The sequence below is a fragment of the Haplochromis burtoni genome, unplaced genomic scaffold (genome assembly GCF_018398535.1).
Source record: "Haplochromis burtoni strain Fernald_Lab_line unplaced genomic scaffold, NCSU_Asbu1 Contig_75, whole genome shotgun sequence".
NCBI lineage: Eukaryota > Metazoa > Chordata > Actinopteri > Cichliformes > Cichlidae > Haplochromis > Haplochromis burtoni.
The window spans coordinates 294,791-304,926 of NW_024582436.1; the positions used below are offsets into that span (position 1 = coordinate 294,791).

The window sequence follows — 10,136 nt, forward strand, 5'->3', positions numbered from 1 at the left end:
TAATAGCCGCTCCATAGCAAAACAAAAGTATTGTTTTGTTATACAGTGAGCAGCTGTTTGATGGTGTAGCTTGTCTAAGGATTTTTAATATTGTTGTGTATATTAATCGTATCAGTATATTGTAATGTGGAAGACATGTTTTAGATCTCATGCTTTAAATCTGACCTGAAAAATCAACTTAAACAAGCTGAAAATTGGACTCAAGCTATGTAACTTAAGCACTCAACACAAAACCTCAAACTTATTGTTTTTATCCTCATCTCAGTTCATCCTGGAGCGAGGTATTACGTCACTTGAGGATTTAAAGAAGAATATACCAGTTATAGTTTAGGTTTTTCTGATTTGGGGGATTCATGAAGGTGTGATGTCTAATCTAACAAACCTTTTCTTCCACAGCTAGTATATAATTGTCGAAGCCTTTTCTCTTGTCTAGTTAAGAGGAAGCAAAGATGGGGCTTTACTCATTAACTTCTGCTTTGAAGAAGAAAGATAAAACAATGAGCGGCTGCTTAGGAGAGATTGAGGGAGACAGGAAAACAGAGATACAGGAATGTGTGTGTTTTAGTAAAGCATGTTCAGGATGTTGTTTCTCTCACTGACAAAAAGATGAAGAGTTCAACTCTTATTCTGACCCAAGGTCGGCATGTCGTGCTTTTATTTTGATGTTGTTACAAAGGGAAGACCTTGACATAGACGAACATCCTGTGACAACGAGAAGAGGGCGAGGCACAAACATGAGCCATCAGTTGTCCAGTGTTGCACCAAAACCTCCTGTGGAAGAGCACAGAGGAAGTTTGGTGCAGTCGCCATGGTTACCGAGGTATTTACAACCAAAATCAGCTGAGGGGAAACAGTGGTTAGTGTCGTGAACTTTGACCTTGGGTTACTATGTAATCACAGACCTTTTACTGGGAGTTTCTCTGAAAAAACTAAAAGTGCTTTAAAAACAACTCCCAGAATGAGTAAGACTGAGTAAAAATAAGTAAAACTAACCAGTCACTATGGTCTCCCAGAAGTACATACCTGACAAGTTATTGGACAAGGACATAAACAAAAATGTTTTTGTTTATGGAATAACCACACTGGTGAAGACAAGGAAAACTGTCTGATGGGGTTAAAGACAATTCTAAGGCTTCCTCATTCCTCAGAGTCACATGACTCTCAAAGCACCCTAAAGAGGGACCAGGGCAGCGAGATCTCTGGGAGGATTTTGACTGAACTGGTTCGACACTGAGGAAAAAGATGCTTGTGAGGTTGTGCTCTTACACTATGCTGCTTTAGGGTAAATCCAAATATCATTATTAAAAAACATATTAAAAAGCTGAATTCACAAACTATACTGCTGCAATCCTATATAATTAAATAATTATATCTCAGATTCCTGCTCACACTACATGAAACACAGACCATAGCCATATACTGTGTCATACAGGTACTATCATTATTAGCAGTAGATGTGCTTGGACAAGACACTTCACCCGTTGCCTACTGATGGTGGTCAGAGGGCCCGGTGGCGCCAGTGTCCGGCAGCCTCGCCTCTGTCAGTGCGCCCCAGGGCAGCTGTGGCTACAATGTAGCTTGCCATCACCAGTGTGTGAATGGGTGGGTGACTGAATGTAGTGTAAAGCGCTTTGGGGTCCATTGAGACTAAGTAAAGTGCTATACAAATACAGGCAATTTACCATATTTGTATTACAAATGCTCCCAAAGGCGCCAAACACCACAGAAGTTGAGTGACACACCTGTCAATCAAAGTGCCCACGCCCCTAACGCCAGTATATGGATATAAAAACAGTTTTTATCCCTTTGTAATGCTGTAATGTGGAGCATTTTAACACAGGAGTCTTAGGTGACTGACTGCCTTTTGGTTTGGGAGCCAGCCTCTAGTGGCCAATAAAGTAACTGCAGGTTTTGGGGTTTTTTGTTTGCTTTTGTTTTGTTTTTGTTATCTTCAGGTTTAAGTTGATTTTTTCAGCCCCAGATGTTTCCCTTTGATAGTTTTACTTTTGAATTGCTTCATGACACAGAATTACCTGCAGTTTGTGTTCAGTTAAGGGTTACAAGTCCTTGAAGTAGTTGAAACCTACCAGAAAAAAAACGATATAACCAGACTGATTCTGTCTCTAATGTAAAACTCTTAAAAGTAACCAACCTGCTGTTCAGCCTCTGTTCAGTAAATAAACAAATGATCAATTGTGTGCTGGACAATGAATCTAATTGTACTAGCAAAGCATGGCAGGAGGAATGCGTGTGCTTGACAGGTTGAGTGATGAAGCTATTAGACATGCAGTCATGATGGCTGCCAGGAACATGAACAGATAGATGGTTAAAATTAAAAAAACATAAGTCTCTACGTTTTGCTGTCAAGCTCTAAACCTTCAAATCAAAAGCACAAAAACTGTATGTTGCCCTGCCAACAGCGGTATCGTGCCGCAGGTCATTTACTCATTTACTAACTCACTGTGGTGGATTTGGAAATATGGAGAGTAGTTAAAAAGCAAAAAAATAGCCAAAGCAAAAACGGTCTAAGATGAGCTGTGTGATGTGGCCAGAAGCCTCGTGGCACTTCCTCTGACTTAGATCAAATTTCCTGATGAAGTACAGCTGTGCGCATCTCTGTGTGACAGTACGCGACGACCACAGCGTAGAGGACAAACAGTTCTCCAACACAACGCTTCGCATCAGGAGAGAGAGAGCGCGCTCCACCTCCAGCGGAGCGTGTTAATGAATCAACAGTTGGAAACCTGTCTGTGGGAGACGACACAGCTGCTAACGTGAGAGTGTTTTTGCAGTGAAAACATCCCACTGCAGTGTCTTTAATACCTTTAACGCTGACATAATCATTTTCCACCCCAAGAAAGCTGTAGGTTGAAGGAATAGAAGAGGGTCCCAGTCAGTGACGAGACCCTCTAATTTGTCAAAGTGAAGGTTAATTTAATGCACCGTGTTCCCGTCCCCACTCTACATACTGACACTGTAATCTGCACGCTGCGTAACGTGGCAGTTAATTAACATCTTGTCCTATGTGGGTTGTTTTTTTTTTGTAAATCAGCAGATTATACAAGATGTCAAACTGTGGAGTGACAATTTAAAAATGTAACCCCTATCATACAGGAAGAAAAAAATAATCAATCAGTGTCAAGACATTAAACAAGAGGCAGGTTTAAGTTGAGTGTTGAATCAGTATTCGTCAATGTGATTGGTATACACTCAACATTCAACACGGGGCTTATGTTGCTTTAAACTAAATGGACCTGACTGGGAAGCAGCCTAGAGGAGGCAGGTCAGAGACAAAAAACCGGAGTCCATGTGGACGGTCATCAATGAGCTTCAACCCTGTTTAATCCGTATTTATACTTCACTCCTTGCTAGTAGTGGGTTGAATCCCCCTTTGACTTCAAAATTGTTTTAAATTTTCATGGCTTGCATTAAACTAGGTGCTGGAAACACTCCTTAAAAATTTTGGTCCATCACACAGTTGCTGCAGATTTGTTAGCTGCACATCCTTGATGGAATTCTCTGATTTGAGCACAATTTTCACATCAAGAAACCAATTTTAGATGATTTGAGCTTTGTGAGTTCAAGATGGATACACTGTGATAATACAGGACATGGGCAACTACAATACTCAGGCTGTGGAAATAAAAACAAATGCACAGGTAGTAAGAGGCCAAAGTGTGAGAGAAGCATCTTGATCATGTGTACATGATTAAATGTACTGAGTTGCTGTCCTGCGATTGGCTGCTTAGATATTTGCCCTAACAAGGAGATAAACAGGTGTATTCAACAAAGTGGTTGGTGAGTGTATAGTTCTTCTATAATACACCCTAATATAATTATACACTTATAGAACACTATTTTCTAGTTCACCTACCCTGGGGTTGCTGGCCTGCTGCTCTGACACTAAAAAACACGGATCTCTCAAAGTGAAGCTATAACTGGTCAAAATCATCTCTAATTACAGCTCGTGTGGCTCTGTCCCCTTTATTGTCTGCAGATGAATATGCAGGTTTCTATTTACCGCTCATTTCAGTCCAAAAGACAAGTGTTTAAGATGATTTCATTTAGAAGACTCCTGTCCAGAATGTTATATCACAGCAGCACAATTTAGTTACAGTTTGAGGTCCATGGGTGGGTGCTGGGTTGGTGGAGGGGCTGAAACAGCAGACGGGGATGCAGGACAGGAAAAGCACTGACATGTCAGAGGAAGGGATGGAAAATTCTGCAGTTTAAATAGACTCCCAAACCGGGAGGTTGTGCTTGGTGTGTCGTGTGAGGAGAGAGGCATGCTATGTGTGTATGACACACAGCATCTTGACTTGTCTGTAGGCTTTTCTCCATCCATGGAAAAATTCACGTTTGTTGCAGTGCTGCAGGGAGCTTGTGCTAGTTTTGTGCCATTTTGTCTGACTCTTTGTTTTCCTGTGTCTCCAGAGTGCAAAGTTGGCTAAACTCACAGTCATGATTGACAGGCACATTAATGGGAAATAAGGTAAATTGAAATAAACAAGAATTATCCTTTGAATGTTATGTTTACTTGATTGTTTTCTTGACAATATCTCCAGTGTTCATTCATCTCTCCCAAACAAGGAGGAAGTCTTCTCAACCAGCTGACAGCTGCACTCAGAGAGAGAGAGAGAGAGAGAGCGAACAGAGTCTCCATAGTAACCACTTTGCACAATCTCCATCACGCTGTTTGTCTTCTCGGCTAAACCCCCTCAAAACAAACAGGAAGTGAGACAGGATGGGGGGAATGGGATGTCCTGTAAGAGGACAGCCTCAGTATTAATCCAATCCAATCGGAGACGGGAGCTGCAGTGAGGTCACTTCCTGTCAGGTCAGTGCCGTCACACGGTAAACTCTGAAACAGCTTTGTGAAGTCAGCGTGTATAAATGCTGCAGCAAGCACAGAGGAAGGCACACACCACACACACACATCCTCTGTTTGTCCTAATGAAATTGTGTTGTTGTTTTTTAGCTTCGTGGCCACTGTGTTATTATTTTCTTTGGTGTTGCCAGTAGCGATATTGACATAAGGAAATAGAACATCTGCCATAACTGGAGGCATCGCCACAGCAACCCAGACCCACAATGCCTCTGGAGCAAAGCAGCTGTTCTGTCCAGGGGCGAGAGACCCAGAAAAAGGCAGAGACTGTGCGAATGAGAGAGACACAGTTTTACTAATATGGGGGCTGACATTGGGGCGCACGAGTTCCCACACACAGTGGAATGCTGACAGCATCACTCTCTGAATTCCTCGAACTTCACTCTGTCCCAAAATGTGAGTTTCACTTCATTAAAGGCAGCTTCAGTGGACCTTTAGTTTATTTAGCTACACTTAGCCTGAAAGCTCATCTCTCAGTTCTCACAAACATTCATACTTTTGTTTTGTCTATTGTCATGTTACATCAGGTAAATTTGGGGTTCAGCAACCTGTCCACCCCCGTGCAGACTGTCAGAGCTGGGAATCAAAAGAACTTTTTTAAGGAAACCTTTATTAAAGCAGAAACTGTTTCACGAGGTTAGAACGATGAAGCAAGGGGAAATGATGAAACTACCCATTTTTATTGGAAGAAGGATGGATGCCAGAATTTATTTTATAATTCACTCACACCAGCCGCTCATTAAAAGCCATGTCAGACAACCGCGCCACCCACCAGCATATCTCCTGATGTGACACCATGAAGAAGAAAGATATGAAAAACCTTATTTAGACCTTTACTTTGATAGGAAAGCAGAGAGGAAACTGGAAAGTAGCGAGAAAGCTAGATTTACTAGCAAACAGGAAATGTTCCAGGGCGGTTTCAAACTCAACTCTGCTCTATTGGAAACAAGCTTTTTTCCCTATTCAAACAGCAACCTGCAGGCTGGGAAATTCAATTATGTACCAAAAACTGCAGTTCCTCTAAAGGCCACTTGAGGCCGGGTCCAAAAGTAAGTCAGTCTAAAGCAGGGATGGGCAACTCCAGGCCTCAAGGGCCGTTGTCCTGCAGGTTTTAGATATCACCCTGGGTCAACACACCTGAATCAAATGATGAATTCATTAGCAGGTCTCTGGAGAACTACAGTCGTGTTCAAATTTATTGGCTGCATCCTCCTGAGGACCCGGCCTTCGTGGTCTACGTGGGTCGGGTCCTCAGAAGGTCGGGTAGGCCGGAAGTAAACGGCTGTGAAATTGGACGGTCTAGCCTTCAGATTTGCGTCACCGCTGTCTCGGTGGAGTTTAATAAACTCAGCTGTCTGCTCCTTGCTATCTAGAATATAACAGGACACTGGTGTAAATTCTCGACCGTCTCACACTTCTGTTTAATCAGTTTTCTGTTTGAAGTTTATTCAGCTGTGTGAAAACCAAGGAGGAACCCACCTGGGGGATTAATAAAGTTTTATTTTATCTAATCTAATAACTTTAATCTCAGCCAAACCGATTTACTCACGAACAAATAAAACACTGAAAAAAGCCCAACAATAACATTTTTAGATTATCTAAGTGATTTATATATTACGTTTAACCTGAGTAGCGAAAGACCGCGGTGATCTGAAAATGATGTGCCGAGAGTTTGCCGCTCTCGCCGGCTCTAGTGACCCTCGAGCTCCCGGCTAGCTATCGAGCTGGTGGATAACAGACATCTCCGACAACATCGGAGCACTTTTGCAAATATGTGATATCTTGATAAACCAAGCAGATATTTGAAGTTTACACAGCTACATTCTCGCCTGAAAATATGTTAAAAGTTTATTTTGTGACCCAGAAAGAGTAATAAGAGTAATATTAAAAACTTAGTAGCGGCCACCATTGTTGAAAACTGGAATTGGCTGGTCCGCGCTATGAATTCTGGGATATGGTGGGCCACGAAGGACACACACGGCCCATCCTTCAAATTCGGGGAAAAGGAGGACACATTTGTCAGTTGCATTCGGAGGAGTCTACAAGTTTGGACAGCCTTCATTGCGTCGCTGTGACGTGATCGGCCTCAAATACACAGTTTTGTTTATAACTTAGTTCATAAATCTTAATATGCTCACTTCTGGCGCCAAAATCCTAACCACGAGGCTTCAGAACAGAGCTTCACAAACCAGTGGGTGACGTGAATGTCACTACCTCCATCTTTTATATACAGGCAATGTTTCTGCTGTGATTTCTGTTTTTCTGTGATTGGGACCACCAACAGCTCAAGCATAAACAGAACAATGTGTGACAGAGTTCTAAGAAGAAATATTGTTATATGTTATTTGATGTTAACCCTTGAAGTCCAAAATGTTCAGTTTAGTTTATTTTTGGGGGAGAAATGGATTATTAAATTCAGAATATTGACACTGGCAGAGGTCTGCGCTGTCGTAGTGCACGTCCAGTTTTATTAAGTTAAAGGGCAGCTGATTCCACTAAATTCCTCTAATATTTTATTCATTATTTGTTGATCTACTGGTTGAGAAACATTTCAGTACCCTCTGCAAAACTGCAGAGCATTTACAAAGAAACAGTGGCAACACTGACATCCGACCTGAAATATGAATCACAACCGTGTGTGTGTGTTTGTATGCATGCACATGTGTGTTTTAAAGTTAATTAAAGTTTAAATTTGTACTTCCTGTCTGTAGTTCCCATGGAGACTGTGGGAGAGACCGAGGATGTGTTTGATTGTATAGCAACGCACAAATACACACAAACGTCCATACGCAGAGTGAGCAGATATGAACTCCACAGGACAATAGGAGCCTCCTTGGTGTGCAGCAGTATACAGGGACGCATAACTGTGCAGCTGCAGTGGAGGAGGAGAACCACTGCTGGACATTTTCTGATTAAATTGGAGAGAAACAGGACAGCAAACAGTAGAATATACAGAAGAGTCTATGTATGTTATTGGGGTTTTAGCTCTATTGTTCTGTTTTGTCCCAGATCTGACAAAGCTAACTGTATTAATGATGAAGAGGCTAATATACACACACGCACGCCGAGGCAGTGCAGTGTTTAGTTGTTGGACAGCAGAATGGAGCTCTGTTGTCACATCTGCAGCTGTGTGCATTTTCCTTCATACAGAGGCCGAAGGTTATTCCACCACTGGGAGGTCAGAAGTCAGAGGTCACCTCCTCCTCCTCGTACCCGCAGCCGCTCCCTCCCTTTCGGATGTCCTGAACCTTGCTTTTTATGAGGAAGCAGTTCATTTTCATTAGCAAACAACATGCTACAAGGATCAACTACAGTCACGGACAGTTTATTAAGCACACCTTACTTTTCCCTACTTTTGCCTTCAGAACTGTCTTAGCTGCCTTCTTCATGGCATAGACTCAGCAAGGTGCTGGAAACATCCCTTGGAGATTTGGGTCCACACACACATAGCATTATGGGAGATTCCCTGATGTCAATCTCCTGTTCCAGCACATCCACTGGATTGAGATGTGGTGACTGTGGAGGCCATTTGAGTACCGTGAAGCTATCGTCGTGTTCAGGAAACAAGTATGAGCTGATTTGTGCTTTGACATGGGTACACTGTGGTCATAAAGGGGGTGAAATGGTCAGCAGCAATTCTCAGGTAAGCTGTGAGGTTTAAATGATTATCGGTTATTACTGAAGGGCCCAAAGTGTGCCAAGAAAATATCCCCCACACCATCCTACTGAGCAGAATAGATCCATACTTTTATGTTGTTCATCCCAATCTCTGACCATACCATCCAAATGTGACTGCAGAAATCGAGGCACATTAAACTTGCAGCGTTTTTACAATCTTTTCTTGTCCAGTTTGTGGTCTTGCATGAATTGTAGCCTCGGTTGCCTGTTCTTAGCTGATAAGAGAAGCACCAAGTGTGGTCTTCTGCTTCAAGGTTTGACTTCTGCATACCTTGGTTGCAATGAGTCGTTATCTTAGTTACTGTTACATTCCTAACAGGTCAATGCAGTCTGGCCATTCTCCTCTGACCGCTGACCTCTGGTTATTTTCTCTTTGTCATACCATTGTCTCTAACCCCATAGATAGTTGTGACGAAAAACCCAGTAGATCAGCATTTTCTGAAATATTCATACCAGCCCGTCTGACACCAACAACCAAATTCAGAGTCACTTAAATCATAGTTTTTTGCCTGTTGATGCTCGGCTTGAACTTCAGCAGGTAGTCTTGACCACGTGAGCTGCTGCCGTGTGATTGGCTAGTTAGATAGTCAAAAAAACAAGCAGTTGAAAGGGTGTACCCAATAAAGTGGCAGATGAGAGTATAATGTAGAGTGTATTACTTAGATACCAATGAGGAGCAGTGAAGATCAACAGGTATGTGAAAAGTTGGGTTTTAAATGCAAAACCACAGGTTCTTTCTTTTATTTAATGGGCAGGGCTTCTTTCTACTTCCACTCTTTCCACCTAAAAAATGTAGCAGCCTTTAAATCTGTAGCATTTAGAGTAGAGAAGTAAAAAGGTTTAAACACAACATTACCACCTCATAAAGCTCAGACATCTGCGTCCACCAGATGATTACGAGTCCAGCACTCACTCTTTAGCTTAATTCTTTTGTCTCTGTGGTGTTGATCCTGTGTGCTGCTGAATGCTGAACAGGCAGTTCTGGTGTTCACCGCTGTTCCTCCACTGCTGCGGATCAAACGATTAATATTTTGACAGTTTTAAAGTTCATGGAAAAACTTCTGCGTTTGGATTGCCACCAAGCTCAACAACGCCATCTGGCGGTCCGGTGTATTAAATTCTCATTGTAGAGGTTGCGGCAGTTGTGGCAGGTCCCTGGTGGTCTAGTGGTTAGGATTCGGCGCTCTCACCGCCGCGGCCCGGGTTCGATTCCCGGTCAGGGAACATCCTTTTCTACCAACAGTTAGAATTTTTCCCTCTGTCTTTTTTTTTTTTTTTTTTAAAGATTTTTTATATTTTCTTAATTTCTATTCTAACATCTATAAGTACTAAGCATGGATTTTCATCATTTGTTATTACATCAATGTTTTTGTACCAATGCCTATATTATATGATATATTTCATTTCTGTATCACAGGTTTTTGCACAATGACATCAGGACAAATTCCTCATTTGTGTACAAACTTAGGGATAAGTCAAATTCTGATTCTGATTAAGACACATCAAGTAAAAACCTTGGTGTATGTATCCTTATGATTGGTGAACCATTCTTGACGAAACTTTGCACAAACAG

At 42.0% G+C, this 10,136-nt stretch overlaps 1 non-coding gene across 1 annotated transcript; it reads left to right on the forward strand.

Moving 5' to 3' along the window:
• The first annotated feature begins 9,715 nt into the window (after nucleotides 1-9,715).
• On the forward strand, nucleotides 9,716-9,787 carry trnae-cuc. The gene has a single exon. It is a non-coding gene; the product is annotated as a tRNA-Glu (tRNA).
• The last annotated feature ends 349 nt before the right edge of the window (nucleotides 9,788-10,136 follow it).